General features: G+C 41.6%; 1 pseudogene; it reads right to left on the reverse strand.

The window, feature by feature from the left end:
• Window positions 1-10,708: 10,708 nt before the first annotated feature.
• Window positions 10,709-11,586, reverse strand: LOC106835390 (small ribosomal subunit protein uS2-like; annotated as a pseudogene).
• Between the last annotated feature and the right edge of the window lie 15,561 nt (window positions 11,587-27,147).

Consider the following 27,147-nt stretch of genomic DNA (forward strand, 5'->3'; position numbering starts at 1 on the left):
GCCCTCCCACCCAGCCCTGGGGGAAGGTGTGGGCAGGCAAGGCTGGCCTTTGCCGCGGCCCCTTCTTCCCCTTCGTGACCCCGTTTCTTTGTTAGCAGCATCCCCTTCCCTCTTCGGTACCGTATTAATCCACCGGCAGCTTCTCAGGACAGTACTTCCTGTTTTCAACCTTGCCATCCCACATTCATCCAGGAATCTTCCACTTACTTTTCTTCCCTTGTGTCTATTGAAGTAGTATGGCTGGTCCTTGATATTTTTTTATTTACTATTTAGGTTTTGCTTGGTAATCATTGACACCCCTGTTATGGGTTGAATTGTGTCCCCCCCCAAAACATATTGAAGTCCTAGCCCCCCTGTATCAGAATGTGATCTTCTTTGGAAATTGGGTCTTTACAGAGCTAATCAAGTTAAAATGAGGTTATTAGGGTGGGCCCTAGTCTAACATGACTGGTGTCTGTGTAAAAAGGGGAAATTTGGACACAGAGATAGACAGGTACAGAAGAACGAGGGCCACACGAAGACGGAGGGTTGGAGAGATGCGTCTCCATGCCAAGGAGTGCCAAGGGTTGCTGGCCACTGCCATAAACGCAGAAGAGGGAAGGAAGGATCCTTCCTCAAGGTTTCAGAGGGAGCGTGGCCCTGCTGACACCTTGATTTCAGACTCCTGGCCTCCAGAACGGTGAGACAATAAATGTCTATTGTTTTGAGCCACCTTGTCTGTGGCACTTTGATATGGCAGCCCTGGCAAATTAATACAAACCCTAAATGACGTAGTCTCCCTCTCTTTAGCACACAGAACTCAGTCTCATCCTGCCACTGCCCTCTGAATCGCTGTCTGGGTTTCATCAGCCTCAGAAAATTGGTGAGATTTGGAGGAACGCAACAAAGGCTAATCGTTTGTTTGAAGTTCCAAAGAAGACTTTAGGAGAATTACTCCAACATTTGAGGCAAGTGAATGCATGAGTAATAGTTGAAGATAAAGGCTTATTTATGTAATCTCAAGTTGGCAAGGGAATATGTTAGTTCATATAAAGAAGCTGCCTAATTATTTACTTAATCACAGTTTAAGATTTAAGATGATTTAAGAAGACAGGAATCCTGTTGTGAGAATAATTGGGCACTGGGCTAAGTCTGGAATAATTGTCTCACATGAACTTATGAATTTACTCATAAGACTCATATGAAAGTAGGCATTTTCCCCTTGTCTTCCTCATGCTCTATTGGCATGCACCGAGCCTCCCCGCAGGGCACAATCTTTGCTCCTGCACGCGTGGCACATCCAATTTCCAGGGGCAGAGAGCAGAAGGAGCCATTGGTAATGCCCAGGATGCTGACGTGGGCGGGGCCCTATCACAGGAGGTTCGAAGGCCTCCTGTATCTCTAGCTGAGGAAGGTGCTTCTCAGTGGGTGGTACTATTATGGGTTCTCCTCACTGTTTGAGTATTATTTAGATGGGAAAAGATATCTACGTGAAATGTAATTGGTAGTTTTATACTATCTTTAACTCTGAGAAGAAAATTTTCACTATAACCTGTCTATTGTAGACATTTGGTCATCTAACATACGCACGTCTTCTTATTTCCACTCTATATGAAAGTAATATACTGACTCAAATTCTTAGAAAAGGGATCACCTTCCCAGAAAATATGTGCATTTTACCAGGGTTCTTTATCCAAACACATTAATACCTGTATCTCCTATACGCTGTAAAGTTGATGAGGGTGGATGTTTTTGGCAGGGGACTTGCCTAATGTTTCTCAAAGCGCACAGCAGGATGGCTGCCCACTCTGTCTTTACATAAAGTCCATCCTGAAAGCTTGGCAGAATGAAAGTTCAGCACTGTGTGCAAACTCTGATGGTCAAGCAGTAGGTGGTATCCCAGCTCACACAAGAACAAAAGGGTCATGCAAAGTTCCCGAACGGAGTTCATGTCAAACTTTCCTTATGCAGGACGGGGGACCATCATCGCCTCATGCCAGTGAGACCAGTGTCCCACCAGACTCCTCACAGATGACGTTTCCATGAACTTCCTTAAGTCACCATCAAGTAGTGTTGGGTAAGTGTCACCATTTGGTGACTAGCGCTGCGAACCATCTAACCTGGAAGGTGTTCACAAGTTCTTGAGCACATTACACCTAACGAAACCCACCTCCTAAAAGTCTGCTTTTCCTCAAGAGCCCGAACTCACAAAAAGGAAAATCAAAATCTCACTCCAACTTCTCCCTCTTTTATTTAATTACCATGTTTAGCTAATGTTTAATTACCATGTAATAATATTTTCCATTGTAAATATCTAACATTTTAGATTAAGTGATTTTAATTTTAAATTAAATTAAATCTTTGAGGGCCAGTCTGGTGATCTACTTTCCATGCATAACTGCTTCAATGGAGAAATGTGTTCATAGTTCCAAACTATTGGGTTATTATTAGACTTGGACTTTTGGTTTGCAATCTCCTGATAATTTGGAAGAAAAAATATATATATATACACATGTATATATCACCAGATACATATTTTACTTCGATATCAGGATGCAAAATGTGTCATTTTTTTCCACCCTTTAAATAAAATGCAAGATTTTCGAGATCTCCATCTTGCTGTAACAGCGGGAAACTCAATCTCACTCACGATTAGATCCCCTCTCGCCAGTCCCAGCATGGTTATTCAAAGGTCCAAGTGTCTCATCCAGGCAGGTCTTACGTGAAGGGCCCTCCGGTCTTCAGTCTTCATGGTCACTGCAGATGGTGGTGGCAGCACAGAGGAGGCAGATGGGTCTGCTGGTCTCATCAACGAAGGGGCAGAGAGATCTTTGCTGAGCATCGAGTCCCCTTCCCAGGCTCTAGCTTGTCTAGGGGCACCAGATAGGTATTTCTTCCCCAGGGCTCCTGCCATCTGCTCTCTCTCTGTCCTCCCACTGCCCAGTGCCACCTGCCCAGGTGGGGAGGGGTCCTGCTCCTCCTTCAGGCCCCCGTCTGCTGTCCTGGTCGGAGCAAGCTCTTTCAGTTCAGGCCACTCTGCACCCCACCCCAACCCCATAGCTCTCCATTCCTCACCCACAGCCCCCATAAGGCAGAGATTTTAAAAATCTTTTGAGGCGAGCTGGGTGGTGCAGTGGTCAAGTGCCCACGTCCTGCTTTGGCGGCCCGGGGTTCGCCGGCCTGGATCCCGGGTGCAGACATGGCACTGTGTGGCAAGCCATGCTGTGTTAGGCGTCCCACGTGTAGGGTAGAGGAGGATGGGCAAGAATGTTGGCTCAGGGTTAATCTTCCTTGGGAAAAAAAAAATCTCTTAATGCTGCAGTGGGAGTAAAGGCAGTCACAGATCTTCTGGACTTGAGTCCTTGCTTGTCACCAAGCTTGGGGCTGTGGGGGAAGAATGCTCCTCATTCTTTCTGATTCTTCTGTAGGCAAACAAATGAAATAGAAAGCAAGCATAAGTAGCAAAAAACAAAAAAAAACAAAAAGCCCCACAAAATTAATATCTTAAGAAACTGCCCTTCGATGCGTGCATACTTGTGACTGAACTCTGACTTTCTGAATCTTGTAAGGTGCTTTCCATAGCTGAGCAGTTAAATGTCATACTTCATGAAATTGTCATCGAGTCTTTGCAAAGGCTGATAGAAGATACTGTTTGCGTTGCATTTTGTGTGACTCTAAAGAGATCGGTCATTCTAGTTTTTTAAATTGCACTTATTCCAGAAAGGTTCCCACCTTTGTGTAATATACACGCTCAACCCCAAAGCATTTAAAAATAGTTGTTGAGATGAGAGGCACGGTTTACCGGCAGGGTGCAGCTGCTCCCGCGTGACGCTTGCTGAAGAAAGGGGGGAGACTCAGCCCTGAGTTAGCTTCTTCCTTGCTCCCCTCTCTGTGCGAGCCTCTCTCTAGAGTCAGTAGCAGAGTCAGAAAGAGTTACACACCCATGAGGCACAAATCTATTATTTATTATCCTCCAAAGAGAGTCATTTCAGAAGAAAGATATAAGGTTGGGTAATACTTGTAAGAATTGAGTGGATTTTTTGAAAAGGTCTTTTTTCTTTGAAAACCAGCTTCCTTCAGTTTTCTTGGAAAAATCTGAAAACCCTGCAAAGCCGATGATGATAAATACAGCCCTTGGCCGGCTTTCCCTGTGTTGGAGGTGCTGATGTAGTTTCCTTTCTTTAGTTATTTCAGGGAATTGAGCTCATTTAAATTTCACCATTAAAAAAAAAATTCCACCCCCAAACAGTGCTGTTCCGTGTTGGTTGAATAATTCACGAACGTGCAGATGGAAATGCACAGAGAGCCACAAGCTCAGTGTCCCTTCATATTTGCACCCTCTGTTAAACCTTTCCTATTCGCTCCACAACGGTTAAAGCAGCACATGGGACGAAGCAACAAAATCGACTTCCCCACTAAAATTCCACATTTATGAGGGTTTATTAAAAGCCCTCCTGGCTAAGCAATGTGTCTCCAGAATTGTAGAGAACAGGACAGAGTAACTAGAACCCAGGCATTGTACTACACAATAAGCAGCCTTCCAAAGAATTATTCTCCCTGTTCTGAGTTTCTCTATTCCTTAAAAAATTTTTTGGGGGAAAAATGCAGTTATTGTTTTACCCATTCAAAGCACAAACAGAAAAGTAGAACTAAAGCCACCGCCATGTTTTCCTGCGACTCTCAGCCCAGGCCTCCTGCCGGGCAGCAGTGGGGGCCGAGTGACTCAGGGAATTAAGCATCCGGCTCGCCGCCCGGGACCTCCATCGAATTTTCAGTGACCTTGTGAAAATTGCTTCAAGCGTCTGTGCCTCTGCTTTTAAAAGGTGAGGAGAATAATATCAGCCTCTTACCAAGGGAGTGGGGTGCAAAGCAAATGACTATAATTGAAAATGCATTGCTAGTGGTTTGTGATGAGCTGTGTTCAACCCTACTCGGCGCAGGATGTCTAGAAGGTGAGTGAAGACAGGAGCCTGCTGTGTTTCTAGAGCTGCAGTTCAGCCAGGTGGTAGCTAGAAGTCATTTGAAGGCTTTGCCAAGGTAGGAGGGCATGAATAACTCATTTTAGTCCTAAAGAAATGAAACATTAACACCTGCATAATCAGGCATTTCAATAAGAATAAAGAAATATGTCTACTTCTAGGTTGGCCTGAGACCCTAGAGGCCTCAGAAGTCATTCAGCTCACCACTACCCAGGCCCCATAGTATAGGATCCACATTCCCAAGTGGGGCCATTTCCCATGGAAGACTCTCTCCATCTCCTGGTGAATGTGTTAGGCGGCAGTTATTCCTGATCCTGAGCTGAATTCTGATTCCCTGCAACGTCTCTCTATTGGCTCTGGTCCTACTATCTGAAGCAATGGAACCAGTCTATTCCTTCTTCCACGTGACAGGCTTTCAAATTATTGAAGTCAGAACTCCCACTTTTCTGTCTTTAGCTAAAATATTTCCTATTGCATTGCTTATATGGAATAGTGCCCGTAGCTTCTCATCATCATTGCCATCTTCATTATTGTTTCTCTTAAAATGTATTTTTCAAAACAGGTCACTACCTCAGGAGGTGGGTCTAATAGTTCAAAGCATAGTGAGGCCTCTTGTGCTTAAATTTTCATCACAAATATTTATCGGGTGTCCTCTGTGTGTTTGGTACTATGGATATAGTGATGAACAAAACAGACATAATTCCTTTCCTCATGAAGCTCACGTTTGGGATGGTAGAGGTGAAAGAAGGAGACCCCATCTCCCAAAAGAAAGTTACAAAAAAGTCAACAAAGTAATTCCAAGTCTTGAGATGTGTTGTGGTGGAAATGGCTGATTGATACTTGGCATCCATTCCCATCTCCTTCCAGTTTGTCTTCCTTCGCTGTGTAGCCTGAAAAGCCAACACTACACTTTCCAGACTGCTTTGTAGGTAGGATTCCGGATGAGAATTCAGTTCTCAAATAAATGCAACCCAGCTAGGCCCTTGTTAAGGAGTTTTATTCTAAACGCAATGAAAAGCCATTGAAGGATTTTAAGCACTGTTCCAACATTTATAGCTTTAATAGTTTTAAATATCCGATAAGGCTGATCTCCCCTTATTTCTTTTTATTTTTGAAAATTTTAAGCTTTTTTTGCTCAGTTATTCTTCTAGATGAAGTTTAGAATAATTTTTTCAATTTAAAAAATTCTACTGTGGATGATTGCATGCGGTTAAGCTTAAAAATTAATTTGAGAACACACAATTTAATTTTTTCATCCTCAACATATTATATCTATCCACTTAAATTTTCTCTCTCTCAGTAAATTGAATAGTAGACTAAACATACTAAATATTGCTACAATAGGGAGTTATTGGAGTACTGTGAGAGCTTCTAATAGTGGAAGGTAAGCCATACTCAGGATTACAGGCAAGTCTTTCCAAAAGTGACATTGCAGTCGAGTCTTAGAGAATGAATAAGAGTTCACTGGGCAGAGAGAGAGGGGAGGGAGGAGAGTTCTAGAAAATTTGATCAAATTATTGAAAGGTCCAGAGGCAAAAGAGAGTCTGAGACGGTGCTTCAAGGCACTGGAAAAGTTTGATATGGCTAGCACATAAAGTCCAAAAGGAGATGGGGACAAAAATTGACTAATCGAGGTAAGCAATGACCAAAATATGAAGAGCTTTGTAAGCTGTATTTCGGTATTTAGATGTGTATTTGGAGTTTAGATGGAAGAACCAACTTGATGTGGCAATAGAAGGGCAGGGATGGTATGGAAAGGAAGCTGTCAAGGAGAATGCCCAGGTTTCTGGCTTGGGAACTGGGAAAATAGCAGTGCCTTTTACAGAGATAAGGAGAACAAGAGATGGTTCATATCTGGGAGGGAAAGATCATAAATGCACTTTTGTGTCTGTTGAATTTGAGGTGCCTGGGGACACCCAAGTGGAAATGTCCAGCAGACATTTGAATCATAACCAAAGAAGATGAAAACCACAGAGGAGTGGTGCAGGTGGAGAGACTGATTTTTGAATCATCGTGGTAACTGAAGTCATGGAAGTGGACAACATCAGCCAAGGACGGTGTCAGGATCAAGTACAAGAAAAACCACACGTAACTTCTGCTTTGAAGCCCAAGGATGACGTCAGTGAAGTTAGAAGTCCCATTACACTGGTGTCTCTGCTGCACTCATGTAAACCTTCTGGTCTGTTTCACACAAACTCTAGCGAGGCCATCTGGCTGCAAGTGGCAGATACTCAACTCAAACTAGTTTAGGGAAAAACAAAAGGAGCATGGGCTCAAAGAACCAGGAGATCCAAGTTAGACTTCAGACATAACTGCATCCAGGGTGCTCCAAGGCTTATTTCTGATTTGCAACCTTCTCTAAGGAAGCTCCTTCTACAAGGTAGACAAGATGAGCCCCAGCCAACCCAGCTCACAGCCTCAAAGCTTAGCACTATCAGTGGAAAGAATACTGCTTTTTCCAAGTGTACGTACATTAATCCTAGAGAAGACATCGATTGGCCCTGCCTAGGACTTATGACCAACCATAATTCAATTGCAGTGGCCAGGATAATGGAAACCCGGATCAGCAGCTCTCAGAAAACTTAAAATTCTTGAGATCCACTCTAGACCTGAATCAGAATATCTAAGGAAGAATCCCAGGTGTTAATGTTTTTTACAAGCTGCTAGAGTGACTCTTATTGAAGGGGTTCACAGATCGTGTTTTGAGAAACACTGCAAGCTCCCCAACTGGCTGGGACAGGATGTTGCCTGAGAAGACCTCAGGTCTGCACCCTGTCAGTCTTGGTGAAGTTGGAACACGTTCAGGCTTTTGAGTGGACTTGGGCTCAAATCTGGTCTGGATCACTTTATTAAACGTATGACCATGCAATTCATTTAACTCTCCTAACATTTAGTTTCTTCCTCTCAGTACACAGGGAAAATAGTTACCTAGAATGGCTCTTCAAGGTTAAACAAAACATCTGTGAGGTCTGACTACCAGTCGCTCTCCCCACTGCTCAGGCCCCTCAGGTCCAGGACTAGCATCTAGGCCTTCCACTGCTCAGGGGATGGGTCCTGCCTCCTGTATCATCTGCCATTTGTTGCCTAAGACTCTTGCCAATGTTCAGTCCTTCCATAGCCATTCAGGTCCCTACCTCTGCATTTCCAGGATGCTAAATTCTGCCCTCCCACCGAGACCATCACTGTCACTCTGCCCCACATTTTACCTGTCATACCTTCTACCTGCCCCCACCTCCCCTCCTCACCCAGCCTGCTCACTGATCTCCACATTCCATACTTCTGACCCGGCTCTAGGCCTGGAATATATTTTCATGTGCAAAGTGGTAGCATTGTCTTCAGATGAAAGCTAATCTTGGCTTTTAGAGACTGCTAGATTGCAAAAGAAATAGCAATTATCACTCTTTTTCAGGAGAAAACATCTCATTTAAAGGACTTGATAATAGTCAGACTCATAAGACTCTTCCTTGAAGAGCTGCACTTAGAAAAAAACAGACAAGAACCCACAAATGCCATGTTGCATTCTCCATATATTTGGTCCTTCACCATTTTTATTTTATTTTTTTTAGTGAGGAAGATTGGCCCTGACCTAACATCTGTTGCCAATGTTCCTCTTTTTGCTTGAGGAAGATTTTCACTGAACTAACATCTGGGTCAATCTTCCTCTATTTTGTAGGTGAGTTGCCACCACAGCATGGCTTGATGAGTGGTGTAGGCCCATGCCTGGGATCTGAACTCACAAACCCAGGCTGCTGAAGTGGAGCATGCTGAACCTAACCATTAGGCCACTGGGCCAGCCCCTTTCATTGTTTTTTAATATTCCTTTTTTCCAGCTGCCATCTTAGGAGAGAGAAAAGCAAAGAGGACACAGAAAATTAACCTTAATTGAAAAAGAAAATGACTCTACTTATGAAAGCCCTGATGGGATCGACATAGCACATATTAGAAATGGGACAATGAATGAATTGATGTCAGAACTCCATGAACTTACACCAACAGAAAGTGTTTCACCAGGTGAATAGGCAGGCTATCAGACTGCTACAAAATATGTACTGAAAAGAGGTTTGTACAATTGCATTTCTGTGACGATGCCGTGAAAGCCCAGCCTTTTCAGCTTCAAGCTTTCTTGGATGTTAATGCACTGAGTTGTGTTTTGCATATTCTGCCCTTCTCTGTGGTTGTTGGGTTGTTGCCAGAAAATGTTAGTGGAGCTTTCACTCAAATCATCCAATGACCTTTATTCTAAACTTTATTCCTTACATTTAAGAGGCATTTTTCTTCTAAGGAACTCAAAGTGGCAAGATACTATTTTGGTATTATCTTGTCCTATATTATCCTATTTTTTTCCTCCCCATATTTTCTTTGCTGAAATGCTCATAAGCCTCGTCCTCCTCACCTCCAGAGAGGAGGGGGCAGGATTGACTTGGAAATCCTGGCTTTTCCTGTCCAAATCCAAAGCCCTGGAGGGAGGGGAAAATTTGTGGGCCCACAGAAAGTGACCTAAACAAGCATAGTGGGGAAAGGATTCCACAAGGTGAGAAATATTCCCCAGGGCTCAGGGCTGTGGAGAAAGAGATGGGAGAGCTCATGCTCTGCTTTCTGGCAGTGCTATCAGAGGGGCAGCAAGACCTCTGAGGTCTTAGACGCCAAGAGTAGGAGGGGCTAAGAGCAAGACCATGGAGGCCAAGGCTTTGTGGGTTCTCCAACCAGTGTCATAAACCCAATGTGTCCAGGTTCCTGGTGGGCCGCATAAATGGGCTGGTGCAAAACTCTGGAGTATGTGCCCTGCCCAAAGGCTGTGAGGGCAAGACAAAGGTGACCTATTGTTCTTGACAAGTTTTGGCCCATGGTCCAAGGGCCACATTTCATGGGACAATGGCTGTCTTAGTAGCACCTAGTGTGGGCAGATTACTAAGGTCCAGGGTGTACCCAATGCCTTGGTGCACATCAGCTCCCAAATATTGTCTTTAACTCAGAGGGGAACGGGAGGGGTAAAATCTTGAAATGACCCTGGTTAACTACTCATAGAAGTTTTGGGGTGAGGCTTAAAATAGAGATTAAGCTGAGTTATAGAAATTTTCACAAGGTTCTTATACACCTGACTTTGTGGGCTGATACTCCTGTCATCAGAGAGGGGTCTAGGACAGTTTTGGCTTCACCAGTGTGAATCTTGATGCTACTAATAACCAGCTGTGTGATCCCAGGAAAGTTGTTTTGCATTTCAAGCCTCAGTTTCTTCATCCATTAAAGGGGACCAGTAGTAATATCTCCGGAAAGGTTGCTGTGTTAAATGAGACAATATCAGTCAAGGACCTGGAATGATGTTTGACTCCTAAGAAGCAGGCACTCACATTGTAGCTCTTGGTACCAATGATGCTGATACCTTGTGCTCATTGCCTCATAGAGAAATTGGTGAAATGATAATTGGTGAACTTTCCTTGGATCAATATTGAGGATGTCAGTATGTTGATGCTCTTGTTTCTTAAGATGTGTTTCCCATCTGACCTCTCTCACCCTCATATAAAGAAATTCCTAGAGTCTCCCCTGTGGGTCCTCCAGACGTCTTCAGACTCACTTCAATCTTAGATTTAACACAGCTTAGGACCAAGCTAGGATGTTTACTACAAAATCCAGTGAGTTTGTGTTTTAATCTATATGCTAGAAGAAATCTGATGTTTTTCTTTTTTTAGAAACTGTTCATTTTCTTTCAAGCTTATTTCCATTTTCTGTTTAAGTGTCTGTGGAAGAACAGCTTAAGCCCATTCCGTGGTTGTTCCCATGCATTCAGTGGCCTGAGCAGCGGGAACTGCAGACCAGGCTCCAGTGGCTGCTGAGCACTCCAGTCTGCAGCAGGGAACTGCTGAATAGGCACAGAGGACACCTGCACGCCTTCAGACCAGTCTGCAACCTTGAGCTGAAAAGCAGTAAATCTGGGTGCTGGAGCAGTCCATTGACGCTGAAATTCCTCCTTGGTGAAGGCCTTTGTCAGCAGTGGTCTGCTCTTCTATTTCAATCTCTTCAGGATTCTGCAGAAGCAGAGATCAGACAAGACCTCCCATGGGTCGCCATCACAAAGGCTGGTGCCACACCCGTGCAGAACTTCCTGGGCCAGCATCCACCACATCAGAGCTAGTGAGTGAGCTCCCTTATTGTTGGACAGGATGGCCATGTCCACATAGCACAGGGGAGAGTCTGTGTTACACACAGTGATGGCAGGCAGGTTAACATAAGGGCCTCCGAGTGAGGCTGGTGGTCAGCTGTGGGATCAGTAACCACTGGAAGCTTTGGCTCCTGGAAGGCTGCCAGGATCCGGTTAGTGAAGGTTCCAGCAGTGAAGCAGCCAGCAATAGGAGTGGCTCCAGTGGCAGCAGCAACCTTTAGCACAGCCTGCTGACCAGTATTCCTGGAGGATATGACACTGACATCCGCCGGCTTTTCAATGGGCATAATGGCATGAGAAGCTTCTCCCAGGTTCTCTTCACATTTATGAGGTAATGCCATCATTTTTCCTTTTGTAGATTTATTGTTCCATTTGGAAGTCAAGGTTGGTGCCACCTAAGTGGGTACCTGCTGCAAGGAATTTAAGGACATCCTCCTCCTTCATTTTCAGGACATCAAGGGCTCTGGACATCGTGAAAGCTTCCCTTTAAGTTACAATAGGAACCCAGAACAATGCCGTGTGGAGCCGGCTCGGGGTAGCTCAGAAAGGCCAGAAATTTTCATCGAAACTTGATGAAGGCACTTCTATGAGGGGCTAAGTTGCTGTGGTCCGCATGTATGGGCTTTTGGAACTCTAATTTGATTCAAGGCCAGAAGTTAGATATTCACAGAAGTGGAAGAATAGATGCGCCTTATGCTAAAACTTTAGATACCATTTCTTTCAGCTGGATTCTGAGTCATTGCAACTCCTTAGTCCTGAAATTTTGTGTTTAGTTTTCTACTCAAACCCTTCCCCTTGGTGGAGAACATCACAACTCACAGATCTTTAGCTGGACCTATAGTTTTGCCTGGCAATTCTGGATTTCCCCAGTTATCTTCCTCTTTTCCATTATCTCTGACTATTCAAACCACCCATCCTGAGGCATCCTCTCTCCCTCTCAATAGATGATCTTATTTGGTACTTGCTCTAGATTATTCTTCCCTCTGGCCTCCTGGGAAGCCACCCTTCATGGCTTAGCCCCTCTTGCCCCTGCATCTTCAGCTTCTCCCTTTACTGGCTTCTCTTCATTATTTAAGTGTGCTTACAGAGTTCCTTTATTAATAAACAAGCAAAGAAGAAAAAATGAAACCGTTGCTCAATCTCAGGTCGCCCTACAGCCATCTTGCTATCCCTTCCTTTCCCCTCAGGATCAAGCATTTTGAAAGCATTGTGTCTGCATCTCTCCCCACGTCCTCACCTCTCCATCCTTCCTCTGTTCACCAGGGTCCGGTGTATGCCCCTTGCCTTTCCACAGAAATTGCTCCTTCTTGACAAATCCAATGGCAAGTTTGGAGTCCTCACCTCCATCCGGCGGCACCTTTGACACTACTGCCTCTTGCTTGTCCTCCTCCCTGACTGGCAGCTCCTTCTAAATCTTCTCTGAGCACTTTTCTCTGTTTGCCCAGCCTTTATACATCTACTTTCTTTGAGGTTCTGCCTGGGGCCTCTTCTCTCACTCTTCATTCTCTCCCTGAGTGAAGCATCTAATCCTGTGCCTTCAATTACCGTCTTAAAAATATGTCTAATATTGTAATTGGAATCATTCTTATCTTTCCACCTTCTCAACTCACATATCCGGCCTCCAACTCTTTTCAAGTCTTCACCTCAGCATCTTTTAAATCATTGCCATTGCCCCAAACCAACTTCAGACTCCTGTCCTTTCTCATTAAGAATTTTGAGGTAGACTTCCGGCTGGGCTTACTGCCTCTCGTCTTGGTTCCCTCTAATCAACATCATAGCCGGAGAGATCTTTCTAAAACAGAGGCCAGCAAACTTTTTCTGTAATGGGCCAGGTAGTTTATTATTTTAGGCCTTGCAAGCCCTACGGTCTCTGTTGCAGCTATTCAATTCTACCACAGTAGCATGAAATCAGCCACAGACAATGCGTAAATAAATGGGCATGGATGCGACTCAATAAAATGAGTTACAAAATAGGCCGCGGACCAGATTTGGCCTATGAACCATGATTTGCTGATTCCCGTTTTAAAACATGAACATATTCTTCCCATTGCCTTTAGAATAAATTATAAATTCTTGAAAGCAGCTTATAAACCAAGCCAGACCTCCTACCATCCACCTCCACTGCTAACTCAGCTCCAGCCCCTGAGAGACTTGCATCATTGCGTTGTGTTTTGATCCACAGCTGATTAAGTAGGTCTATTTGGGGTTGATATTCTAAACAACAGAAGCTTGAGAAGCGTGAAGTGATAGAGGTTTGAGTTACAGCTCTATCCTTACCAGGACTATGATCTCAAGCAAGCCTCAATTTCTTCATTTATTAAAATACACGGGGTTAATTATATTATCTGAGGCTAATACTATTTTCTGCCTCTTCCATGATTCATTTGCTTAAAAGTGAATGGCATAGTGAAGACAAAAATCTCTCATGAACTGTAAGGTGTTGTGTAAATATCTGTGTTGCCTACACAGGCTGGGCCAGTCTGCCCTCTGCCCTTCCATCAGACCCTCTCAGCAGGTCCTCTCTCTGCTCTCGCTCTCTATAGCCATCTGGTTTTTGGCAGTGCAGGTCAGTTGCAGCTCAGCAGAGCCCCAGAGGAAGAATTCACACCACCTGTGCCCTCCTCAGATCAGCTCGTGCATTCCTTTGCCAGAGCAGTCCACTCCCACTTCCCTGCCCAGCCCCAAATCTGGTGACGGGAGACCTGGCCCCAGGCCCAGCCCCATAGCTGGAGCAATTAATCACTCCCACGAGGGCTAATTAGAAGTGACCTCTATGTCTGTGTGTTGGGAGAGGTGGTGATAGACAGGGAAGAATTAGGCTACTCACTGTATCTGGCCTCTTTCCCTCACTGTTCCAGAAGGGAACATTGCATTTCCAAATGGAGGAATTGTGGACTGAGCAGATGTAGTAAGTAAAAGCAAGTCAAACTGACGCGGATTTATGGATCACCTATTCCTTTTGTGAGCCTGGAATGATTTCCATCGATTTGCAGCACCAGCATGCAGTCCCTACTTAAACGTTAAACAGGACCTTTTATTTTTATATTTGCCTTTTTTTTTAAGCTGCTTTATACCTTCTAACTTTGGTTGTCTTATTATTTAAAGATTCTCTGACTCATTCAGGCTTCTTAACTCACCTACTGAAATTTTCTGACAGGCGTCAGAAGCACAGGGAACTAACCTTCCATATTCTTTAAAGTTTCGATGAAGCAGCAGCTCTCACATCTGGGTGCTGGATCGGTCACACAGGAGCAGCAGAGGAAGAGAGCACAGCTGTCTTTTATTTGCCGCCTGGAACTAGATTAAATTACTTTTTCATGATAGAGAACTAGAAAATGCACTGCTTTATACTTTATAGAAGATTCACTCTTTGGATTACAGAATTACTAAGAGCATCATGACAGGCATTTACATAAATAAAGTTCATTTACTGTGAGTGGTGCCTTTTGCCAAAAATCTGTTGTGTATATATATATATAAATTGCATATTGTAACATTTTCACAAGAAAGGAAGTTCTGCAGGGGTTTCTGTAATTGATTTTCCTTTCAAATTTCGTTAGAAATCTATTTCATTGTCTTAATCATTCTTTTTCCCTGTTTTAAAAAATTCTGTTTAAATTAATAATTGATTAACTATACAAAAGCTTCTAGATCCTGCATTATGGCAACTACTGTATATATCCCAAATATTATGTTAAATATTAAACTGTAAAACATAAGGCACCCCAATCTAGTATTAGATTACCTGGGCATCTTGGAAAAATGCTATGGTCCCTTTACGTTTCCTAATGGATACACAGAGGCTTCATTATTAAGCAGATATAACAATTATAAACATATACAGAACCGGCAATAGAGGCCCAAAAACATTTGAAGCAAAAATGGACATAATTAAAGGGAGAAATAGACTGTTCCACAGTAATAGTTGGATACTTACATACTCTACTATCTATGGTGGACAGGATAACTAACCAGAAGATCAATAAGGGAATTGAGGATTTGAACCACACTGTAAACAAACTAGTCCTAAGAGACGTATACAAAACACTCCACCCCAAACCAGCAGAATGCACGTTTTTCTCAAGTGCTCATGGAACATTCTCTGGGATAGATCATATGCTACAATACAAAACAAGTCTCAATAAATTTTTAAAGTTTGAAATCATCTAAGGCGTCTTTTCCGACCACAGTGAAATAAAACTAGATATCAATAACAGAAGGAAAACTGGAAAATTCACAAATGTGAGGAAATAAGACAATATACTCTTAAACAACACAATTCAACCCATCACAAGAAGGATTATTGTTTTGTTTTTTCTCAACCCCAGTTAGATAGCAAACTGGAGAATGACTCTAATGGACCATCTGGAAGGTGCTGCCTGTGGGCCAGTCAACTGCTGCCAAGGTAGTGAATTGGGGTAAGAAGATGCTCTAGGGCAGACAGTGGTGTCTGGGTGATTTCCCAGGAGCAGGAAGGGGATCTGGTCAGACACATTCCAGGTCCATCACATTGATGGTGGTATGTAGAAAGTCAAAAGAATTCTAAGGAAACTAATAATTTGAGGCTCACATGGAGAAAAGAGGCTGATGAGATAAGGTGTCAGCTACTGTTCTGCTGGGTGAGGGGAAGCTTTGAACCTGGTTGCCTGGGCAACCGAGTCTCTGCCTCTGGATGTAACAGTGGTCAGTGAACCTGTGAGTGGGTGTCTTTGGCTTTCTAAGCCACAGAGAATAGAAGCATAGCCAAATGTATCATTAGAACGATATGGCCTGAAGCAAACAAGGAGAGCTGAGGTCCAGAAGGCAATGGGTTGAAGAACCTAGGACAGATATAAGGACAGAAGCATAGCTTAGATAAATACACAGATTGGGCTGTCACCCACAAGAGTGTAGGTGCACATTACTAGAAGAATCTGGGAAGGGTGCGCTAGGTCCGATAGTGAAACCTAATGATTTTAAGAATATCTTTCTCTCCTTATTCTTATTCTTTCATGTGTATTTCATTTCTTTCCTTTTTTATCTCTGCAGGTGGAATGGAAAACACTTCTGCATTCTGGGAGCAAGCGTTTCTATTGTTACTGTCAATTAAAGGAGAAGACCTGGTCTAGGTAACAGGTCCTGTTCTCACTTCAGAGAGTCTCCTGAGCGTTGGTTGCAGTGTTCCTCATGTAAAGGTGCCCATCCACTTTTCTGGATGCAGTGGAGTGGCAGAGAAAGCACCATGAGCAGCTCGGAGCACGGACGGGTCATGGGTTTTCAAGGCAGAGTTATCTTTTGTGCAGAAGCTGCTGAGCTCGTCTCTGTTGCTGACAGTTCACAGACTCTTCTTCACCCTTGCTCAGGAAGAATTTCCTTTCCTTCTTGCCTCTGGCAGTGACCAGCCATACTTCTTAGACAGCTCAGTTAAATCCCCAGGAGAGAAAGAATAAGAATAGCTCTTAGCAAATGTATGGCAGGAGGAAATTCTTTTGTAAGGCATTTAAATTAGGAAATATATTGGCTTTAAACAATGTTCATCCCATTTTGGGAACTTAGTAAAATGTCTTCAAATATTTTAAATTCATTTGGTACACAAACTATGTGACTTAACTAAAAGAAACCTTTCCAAGTAATATCTAAAAATATTAAAAAATCTAACATAATATTTGAGAAACTTGAATTCCCTTAAATGTGCTCAAACTGTTCATAAACTTAATAAGATTTCATTGTGAAATTACAAGTCTAAATTAATTACTCAATTATACATTTTCAATTAGAATTACAAGGCTGATCTGTTACTCTAATTGACCAAATTCTTATGAACATCATAAGTACATAAAATATTAAAAATGCCCAGATTCATTAAAACAAATAGTAATACTGTGGTTTTTATTACTTAGGCATTTCTATTTTTAATTCTAAATCTTTAGAGTTGAAAGATGTTTAACCATCAAGGAAATAATTATGCCATTTCAAGCAATTTTGTAGCATATCTTCTTTGCTAGTTGAAATTCCGTAAGAGTGGAGAACTTCAGCTGGAACAATGATTGGATTCTTGTTGAGGACATTGATGGGACAGGTTTTTGATCTATTATATTATGACCCTCCATGTAGGGTGGTCTGATGGCTCTCATGGTCCATATTCCTGTGTTTAGGTTATATAATGCCCAATTCTTTCTTCTACTCACAGAATATGAGACCCCCATTCAGCAGCTATATGAATTTTTTATTCTCTTATGTCTCTCTGTTCTTTCAGGGGGTGCAGGCAGAGGGGTCTTGTTCCATGTTGCTACATAGCAAACTACTCCAAAACTTACTGGCTTAAAACTTTTTTTAATTGCATCTCACAGTTTTGCGGGTCAGGAATTTGGGCAAGAATCAGCTAGTCCATTCCTCCAGCTAGTTCATTCTCCAGTTCCACCAAGTGACTTCCATTAACACCATGTAGAAGAGAAGGATCACCCAGCTGAACCCCAAATGGTCACTCCTATGGCTCATACTTTGGGGGAATGGCCGGAAGGCTGGGCTTAGCTGGGACTGTCATCCAGAATGCCTACATATGGTCTCTCTGGCAATGTGACCTCAGGGTAGTCAGACTTCTTACATGACCTCCCAGCACTAAGAGCAAGTGTTCCTGTAGCAAGGTGGAAGCTGTGTGGCCTTTTGTGATCTAACCTCGGAAGTCACATAGGGTTCACTGCCACTTGATTGGTCAAAGAATCACAAGCCCCGTCTATATTCAAGAGGAGGGGATAAAGACCCCTCGTTTCAACGGCTGGAGTGTCAACGAATATGTGACCTTGTTTTAAAACTGCCATAAAGATCTTAAGATATTTAAAAATCTTTTCCATTTAACTCAAAAGTTCTTTGAATTTGATATGCATTCTTCTCATAGACTCCCTGTATTTTACAAACACATAACTCTTAGAGATATTAAAACAACCTCTCATTAAATTCTAGGTATATTGCATGACATGGTCTGATAATCTGGTCATGACTTTGAAAGGTTGTTCTACTTCATAAAAGACCTTGAAAGGTCATTCTACTTGATGAAATCATTTGTAAGAAAATCTCTGTATTTTATTCACTGAGCCATGGATGCTATCTCTTGAAATGTACTCAGAAGGTGAAAAGTCCTGATTTTACATTAATAATTTCTTGAATTTTCTTAATTGATAAACGAAAAGTGTTTTACGTTCTCATATACTCAATTCAACAGATATAAAATGAGTATCTTCTTTAGTGAAGTGTGTATTAAAGGAAAGTTTGAATTGTATCAGGTATTGATGGTTAGGATGTCATTCAAGTTGAATGGGACAAGACGAGCAACCAAGGAAGAAATCACTCAACATGCTTGAGGATGAGTCTGCTAAGAAAAGAAGCAAGTCTGCAACTTCACTTGGTCAGGCTCAGGGTCCGAGCCCCTTTTGTGTATTTCTACCTGGCTGACTCCGATAGGGATCTTAATCTTGACTCTACTTTTTGGGTGATTTTGCCCATTGCCTCTCTTTGAAACAAGAATTGTTAGATGTCGAATAAATGTTTGTTGACTAAATAAATGAATGACCAATTTTAAAATAATTTGAATGTAATAAATCAGCTCTTTGCGCTAAAATCAAGCTGCTCACTATTTTTCAGAGATCAGGAGGCATCTTAGGTCCTCTAGGTGTGCCTGTGGTCATCATTCTAAATAATGTTATCATTGTTTTTCCCAGTCAACTTTATTTTGCTTTTCTGAGTATTTTGATTCCAGATAAAGAGCCACATACTGGGTTTCTCTCCACCTGGATTTTCTATCTAAATAAGGTAATAGAAAATCAGGACTCCAAGAATTCAGGGTGAGCTCAGTGATAACGCAGACCATCAGCAGCTCTTGTCAGTGGCTACTGCAGTCAAATAGAAACAAAATATCCTCAGGAATAAAGTCTCATTTGCTTCCAGCAAAATGCACTGAAGAGAGTACGATGTTTGAAGTGTGCTAAAGGCAAGATAATATTACAAAATCACCACTGCCTAAATTCACCTGGTTTTGATCTCACTCAGTTGTGACCTACAATGTGGGTGTGGAGAGAGATTTGCTTGATCTACCCCTGATTTGTATAAAGTTTCGGGATCACCCTACCTTTTACATTTCATTGGTGGGTTCTGCCTCCACATTAACCTCCTCTTTCCCCTCCAAATACTGCGTTCTCTTTGCTTTGTCTTACATGCCTCATGCAGCTCTCGAAAATAACCTACTATAGTTAAGGGGGCCCAAGAGGAAAAGCTCTACCCATGATTCAGGATGATGATTTTCAGTTCTCAAATGCCCTCTAAATACAGAATCTACTTGCCTGCAAAATGTTTAGAATGGGGTGAGCTCTGGCAGGTTTCTTGCTTTGAGGAATCCGAAGGGAGTGCTGATCAGAGGGGAGGAGAGAAATGTGGAATGAGTCTCATAGTCCTGAACCTTGGCAGGCTGAGCTGTGCCATGTGGGAAACAACTCAAGGGGCTTGGCGTTGAGCGGTGGATGTGACTGCCCCTCCTGCTATTGCAGCTAAGTGACTGGAGTACCAATGTTTCACTCTCATTTAAAAACAAAAAGCTTCCTGGTAGGAGGGCCTCTAGCTATTTTTGATTTATTATCTAATTTTCAGACACTAGAAATTAACAGCAATGAGAAGTGAAAATGGACAGAGAATAGCAGGAACTCTACAGTGATGATTCATTCATATGAATAAACAGGATCATTTTCAGCAATAAGACAAAGTAGGTGTGGCCATTTGAGAAATTTTGAGGTCTCTACTATCTTCTGTTTCCTAGAATTTCATCATTGTACATTGCATACTGATGAAATTGTACAAACACCCGATCATGAACATTAGCTTTTTTTCCAAGCTGGTTTGTAGGACTTTAGTAAGCAGTTTTTGGATGAAAAAAGATTTTTTTTCCCCTTGAGAAATTAAGTTTGAGAAAAGAGGATTGCTGATCTAGTGAGCCCAAAATTGTAAGAAAAAAAAAAAATTAGTAAAGTAAGTTTGCATGTGCAGAGAATCTAATGCTGATTTGGCTTCCTTTTCTACTGAATATGAATTTGTCTGATTCAGTTAATTTTGCCATGTGTTTTTTACTTAGGTAATATAGCAATAAATTTTTTTTAAATTTAAGTTTATTTCATTATGTTGCATTAGCTAAACTTGCTGTTTTACCATGCTGTACTAGCTAATATTGGTTATATTAATGATCACAGTCTTATTTCTGATTTTAGTGAAAATGGATTTAGTGTGTTTTTATTTAAATTGATGTTTCCTTTGGTTTGGGGTAGTGGATTGGATAACTGTTCCCAGTTCTTCCCTCAACCAGTTACCCTTCCCCACTGTGTCCTGGTAGGTAGAGTGTCTTTCTCTGCCCATTTGTCGTTGGGCTTGGCCATGTGACCTGATTTGCCCATCGGAATATGAACGTACATGACTCAAGAGAAGTCTTCACAAGTGTTCCGTTGATCTGCCCCACGCAGCTGGTACCTCCTGGTAAAGGTCTGAGAATGAAGATACTTGTAAGGAAAAAAAAAATCTGGACCTCAAGACTGGAGTTCAAGTTGGCATCGCAAAGCCCAGCCTCAATCAGCCAAAATGCTGCACTGTGCAGACCATGAGGATGCAAATAAATGTCCACTGTTGTAAGCCACTGAATTCTGAGTGTGTCTATTCTGTGGCAAAAATGGACTAAAACAGGCATTGGTGCTCGAAGTGAGTTGTTGCCTTTACAATAACCTAAAATATGTGGTATTGTCTTTGGGACTAGGGGGCAGGTGGTATGGAAACCAGTATAGGAAATGGAAAACTTGAAATCTGTGTTATATACTGGGAAAATAATTGGCTAAACTATTATCTGCTATACCCTGAAAGGCAGAAAATGTACCTAATAAACTTGTGGAATTGGAAAGATATTTTGAATGGTGTCAAGATGGTGATGTAGGCGGACTCTGAACTCACCTCCTCCCACAGGCACAAGAAATTTACAACTATCCTTGGAACAATTACCCCTCAGAGAGAAGTGAAAACTGGTTAAAAAGAACCCCTGCAACAAGGGATAGTGCTGACTGAGGGGGAAGAGGCAGAAATTCCTTTCTGTAGACAAAAAGTCACCTCTATAAGCTGTGGCACTTCAGAGCCAGCCGGGAGCAACCCTAAGGTATGAAGACTTCCCTGGAGGAGCGGGGCATTCAGCTGGGGAGAGATACCACTATAAGCAACTTTTGGGCTCAGCAAAACCGAGATAAACGTCATAATATCTGGTTTTATGGGGAATACCCCAGAAAAGCTATCAAACATAAGGGGAAAAAAGCCTGCTCTTACAGGGCCCATACACAAATTCACTCATTTTGGAAAGCAACCTAAAAGCACCATAAAGAAAGGTACACAGTCCTTTGGTGAAAATGACTGTGCACCTTTTCACTGAGCATCACTGAGATGCTCCCAGAGCCTATCAAGAGAAGTGAGACCTCTCCAGGGACTGAGACATTGGCAGCAGCCATTATTGTGACTTAGTACAAGTGTGCTGACACAGACGCTGGCAGATGTCATTGGAGTTCTTCCCCAGGCCTGTTAGCCTAGAGTCTTCTCCACGCACTAGAGCACTGATTTAATCTTTCTCAGCTAAGGCAGGCAGCCTGCCCTAGGGACTGGCCCCACCCAACAGTAAGCCCTCAGGCAACCTGTGGGCCATCATAGATGGGGTGCCTGGAACCTCTGCAACCAGGCAAGTGGGCCATCCTCTATGCGGCAGGGCATGCATGAAGAGCAGGTGGAGTGTGTGGAGCCTCTGCAGTGGGGTGACTGGGTCCACTTCCGTGGGTTGGGGTGCATGCACAGGGCAGGACTATGTTGATGGGCTATGTGGCCCTGTGGGAGTGGGGCTTGTCAGCTGCATTAGATTTGTGCTTCTCAAACAGCCACATAGGGGATCGACCCCATCTTCCAAAGCCTGAAAAACTTGGGTGCCTGTATGCCTGGGGCCAGCATCAATCTCTCAGCTGCTATCCCGAGAGAGCTAACAAGAGCCTTGCAAGCTGGAGGCCTACAGCAGTTATAAGTCCATCAGCCTAGCAACCAGCCACGCTGGGGACCTACTCACTTAACAGAAAAACTGCAACAGGAATGTGCTGTCAGACTTTTCGGCCAACTGTGTTGGGGCTCTCCAAACAAAATAAAGTGACTGAAGGGTCCACAGCAGCCACATGCAGCTGAGCATTACAACCAGCCAGCCAGGGCTACAGCCTAACCTCCCTGGGCACCTGCAGCAAGTGAAACCCTGCCACAAAAGAAGCACACATATAGCCTATATGGGGGACACTCCTGGAACATTTGGAACTGGTGATGAGAGGGAAGCACACTCCTGGGCCTCATAAGGCATCTCTTACATAATGCCAATGCCACCTCTCCAACATCTGGAGACATAGATGACCTACCTAGTACATGGATATAAGCACAAAGAGGCAAAATGAGAAGACAAAGAAATACATTTCAAGTAAGGGAACAGGACAAAATCCCATAAAAAGAACTAAACAAAACAGAAATAAACAATCTACCTAAGAAAGAGTTCAAACAAAAAAGTGAAAAGGGTGCTCACTGATCTTGGGAGAAGAATAGATGAACTCAGTGAAAACTTCAACAAAGAATTTGAAAATACAAAAAAGAAACAATCAGGAATGAAGAATACAATAATGGTAGTGAAAAATTCATTAGAGGGACTAAAAAGTGGAGTAGATGATACAGAAGAATGGGTCAGTGAGCTGGATGAAAGACTAAAGGAAATCGCCTGAGCTCAACAGATAAAAGAAAAAAGAATTAAAAAGAATGAAGACAGTCTAAGGGACCTCTGGGACAACATCAAATACACTAACATCCAAATTATAGGTGTCCCAGAAGGAGAAGAGAGAGACAAAGGGGCAGAGAATCTATTTGAAGAAATAATAGCCAAAAACTTTCCTAGTCTAAGGAAGGAAACAGACGTCCAGGTATAGGAAGCACAGAGAGCACCAAACAAGATAAACCCAAAGAGGCCCACACCAAGACAGATTGTAATTAAAATGTCCAACATTAAAGATAAAGAGAGAATCCTAAAAGCCGCAAGAGAAGGGGAACAAGTTATGTACAAAGGGAACCCCATAAGGCTGTCAGCTGACTTCTCAGCAGAGACCGTCCATGCTAGAAGGGAGTGGCACAATATATTTATAGTACTGAAAGGAAAAAACTTCCAGCCAAGAATACTCTACATGGCAAGTTATTATTCAGAATGGAAGGAGAGATAAAGAGTTTCCCAGATAAGCAAAAACTAAAGGAGTTTATTGTCAAGAAACTAGCCTTACAAGAAATGCTAAATGGACCTATTTAAGTGGGAAAGAGAAGACCACAAAGTAGAATAAGAAAATTGTTTTTTTTAAAGCAATAAAATCACTGGTAAAATCACAGCACTAAAGGACAAAAATACTAAAATTATAAATTTCCATGACAAGAGGGTAATGGATACACACACCCAAAAAAAGAGTTTAGATGTGATATCAAAAACATAAAATATGGGAGGAGGGGTGTAAAAGAGTAGAGGTTTTAGCGAGAAATCAAACTAAAGAGACCATCAACTTAATGTAGATTGCTATGCATGTAGGTTATTATATGTGAACCTCATGGTAACCGGAAACCTATAATAAATTCACAAAAATTAAGAGAAAGGAACTCAAACATGATATTAAAGAAAGCCATTAAACCACAAGAGAAGAGAGCAGGAGAAGAAGAAAGGAACAGAGAAGAACTACCAAAACATCCAGAAAAAAAGTAACAAAATGACAATAAGTACATACTTATCAATAGCTACTTTAAATGTCAAGGGACTAAATGCTCCAAGCAAAAGCCATAGGGTGGCTGATTGGATAAAAAAACAAGGCCCATATATATGCTGCATACAAGAGACATGCTTCAGACCTAAAGACACTCACAAACTGAAAGTGAAGGGGTGGAAAAAGATACTCCATGCAAATGGCAATGAAAATAAAACTGTGGTAGCAAAACTTACATAAGACAAAATAGACTTTAAAATAAAAACAGTAACAAGGGACAAAGAGGGGAGCTACATAATGATAAAGGGAACAATCCAACAAGAGGATATAATGTTTGTAAATATCTATGCACCCAATATAGGAGTACCCAAATATATAAAGCAATTATGAGTAGACATAAAAGGATAAATAGACAATAACGCAATAACAGTAGGAGACTTTAACACTCCAATGGATAGATCTTTTACACCAATGGATAGATCATCCAAATAGAAGAGCAATAAGGAAATGACACATCAGACCAGGTGGATTTAGTGGATATATACAGAACATTCCACCCAAAAACCCCAGAATACACATTCTTTTCCAATGCGCATGGAACATTATCGAGGATAGATCACATATTAAGCCACAAAATAGTCTCAATAAGTTTAGGATTGAAACAATAACAATCATCTTTTCTGACCACAATGGTATGAAACTAGAAATCAACTACAGGAAGAAATTCAGAAAAGCCACAAATATGTTCAGATTAAACACAATGCTACTGAACAAGATTGGATCAATGAAGAAATCAAAGGAGAAAACAAAAAATACCTGGAGACAAATGAAAATGAAAATACGATATGCCAAAATATGGGATATAGCAAAAGTGGTCCTAAGAAAGAAATTTATAGAAATACAGGCCTACCACAGCACACAAGAAAAACGTCAAATAAATGATCTAACAGTGTACATAAAGGAACTGGAAAAAGAAGAACAAGCAAATTCCAAAGTCAGTAGAAGGCTAGAAATAAAAATCAGAGCAGAAATAAATGAAGTAGAGACTCAAAAAAAAAAAAGAAAAAATCAATGAAACTAACAGGTGGTCCTTTGAAAAGCTAAATAAAATTGGCAAGACTTTAGCTAGACTCACCAAGAAAAAACAAGAGAAGGCTCAAATAAATAAATCAGAAATGATAGAGGAGAAATTACAACAGACACCTCAGAAATACAAAAGATTATAAGAGAATACTACAAAAAGCTATATGCCAACAAATTGGATAATCTAGAAGTAATGGATAATATCTTAGAATCATACAACCTTCCAAAACTGAATCAAGAAGAAATAGGGAATTTGAATAGACTAATCAGCAGTAAGGAGATCAAAACAGTAATGAAAAACATCCCAAAAAATAAAAGTCCAGGACCAGAGGGCTTCCCTGATGAATTCTACCAAACATCCAAAGAAGACTTAATACCTATAGTTCTGAAACTCTTTCAAAAAATTGAAGAGGATGGGAAGCTTCCTAACTCATTCTATGAAGCCAGCATTACCCTGATACCAATACCAGACAAGAACAACATGAAAAAAGAAAATTACAGGCCAATATCACTGATGAACATTGATGCAAAAATCCCCTACAAAATACTAGCAAATCGAATACAATAATCCATTAAAAAAATCATACACCATGATCAAGTGAGATTTGTTCCAGGGATACAGTGATGGCTCAACAACCACAAATCAATCAACGTGATATGTCACATTAACAAAATGAAGAATAAAAGTCACATGAATAACCAAAGGAATCCTGAGAAAACAAAACTGGAGGTATCACACTCCCTGATTTCAAAATATACTACAAAGCTATGGTAACCAGAACAGCATGGTCCCGGCACAAAAACAGACACATAGATCAATGGAACAGCATCGAGAGCCCAGAAATAAACCCACACATCTATGGATAGCTAATTTTTGACAAGGGAGCCAAGAACATACAATGAAGAAAGGAAAGTCTCTTCAATAAATGGTGTTGTAAAAACTGGACAGCCACATGCAAAAGAATGAAAGTAGACCATTATCTTTCACCATACACAAAAATTAACTCAAAGTGGATTAAAGACTTATGGTAAGACATGAAACTATAAACCTCCTAGAAGAAAATATAGGCAATACACTCATTTACGTTGGTCTTAGAAGGATATTTTGGAATACCATATCTACTCAGACAAGGGAAACAAAAGGAAAAAAAATGATTCTTCATCAGACTAAAGAGCTTCTGCAAGGCAAAGGAAATCAGAAACAAAATGAAAAGACAACACACCAACTGGGAGAAAATATTTCCAAATGATATTTCCAACAAGGGGTTAATTTCCAAAATATATAAAGAACTTATACAAGTCAACAACAAGAAAACAAACAACTTGATCAAAGAATGGAGAGAGGATATGAACAGACATATTCCCAAAGAAGATATATAGATAGCCAACAAGCCTATGAAAAGACGTGCAACATCACTAATCATTAGTGAAATGCAAATCAAAACTAAAATGAGATATCACCTTACACCTGTCAGAATGGCTATAATTACCAAGACAGAAAACAACAAATGTTGGAGAGGTTGTGGAGAAAAGGGAACCTTCATACACTGCTGGTGGTAATGCAAACTGGTGCAGCCACTATGAAAAACAATATGGAGATTTTTCTCAAAAAATTAAAAGTAGATGTCCCTTACAACCCAGCTATTCTACTACTGGTATTTATCCAAAGCACTTGAAATCAACAATTCAAAAAGACTTGTGCCCCTATATGTTCATTGCAGCATTATTCACAGTAGCCAAGATGGGGAAGCAAGCCAAGTGCCCATCAACTGATTAATGGATAAAGAAGATGAGGTATATATATATACAATGGAATACTACTCAGTCATAGTAAGGACAAAATAGTCCCATTTACAACAACATGGATGGACTCTGAGGGTATGATGTTAAGTGAAATAAGCCAGAGAAAGATGAACACTGCATGATTTCACTCATATGTGGAGGATAAACAAACACATGGACAAAAAGAACAGATTAGTGATTACCAGAGGGGAAGAGGGTTGGGCGGGGTGGCAAAGGGGGTAAAGGGGCACATATATATGGTGACTGATAAATAATAATGTACACCTGCAGTTTCACAATATTATAAACTATTATGACCTCAATAAAATAATAATAATAATAAAAGTATTTAAATAATTAAAAAACCCCTCTT

Source organism: Equus asinus, chromosome 24, assembly GCF_041296235.1.
Source record: "Equus asinus isolate D_3611 breed Donkey chromosome 24, EquAss-T2T_v2, whole genome shotgun sequence".
In the NCBI taxonomy this organism is placed as follows: domain Eukaryota; kingdom Metazoa; phylum Chordata; class Mammalia; order Perissodactyla; family Equidae; genus Equus; species Equus asinus.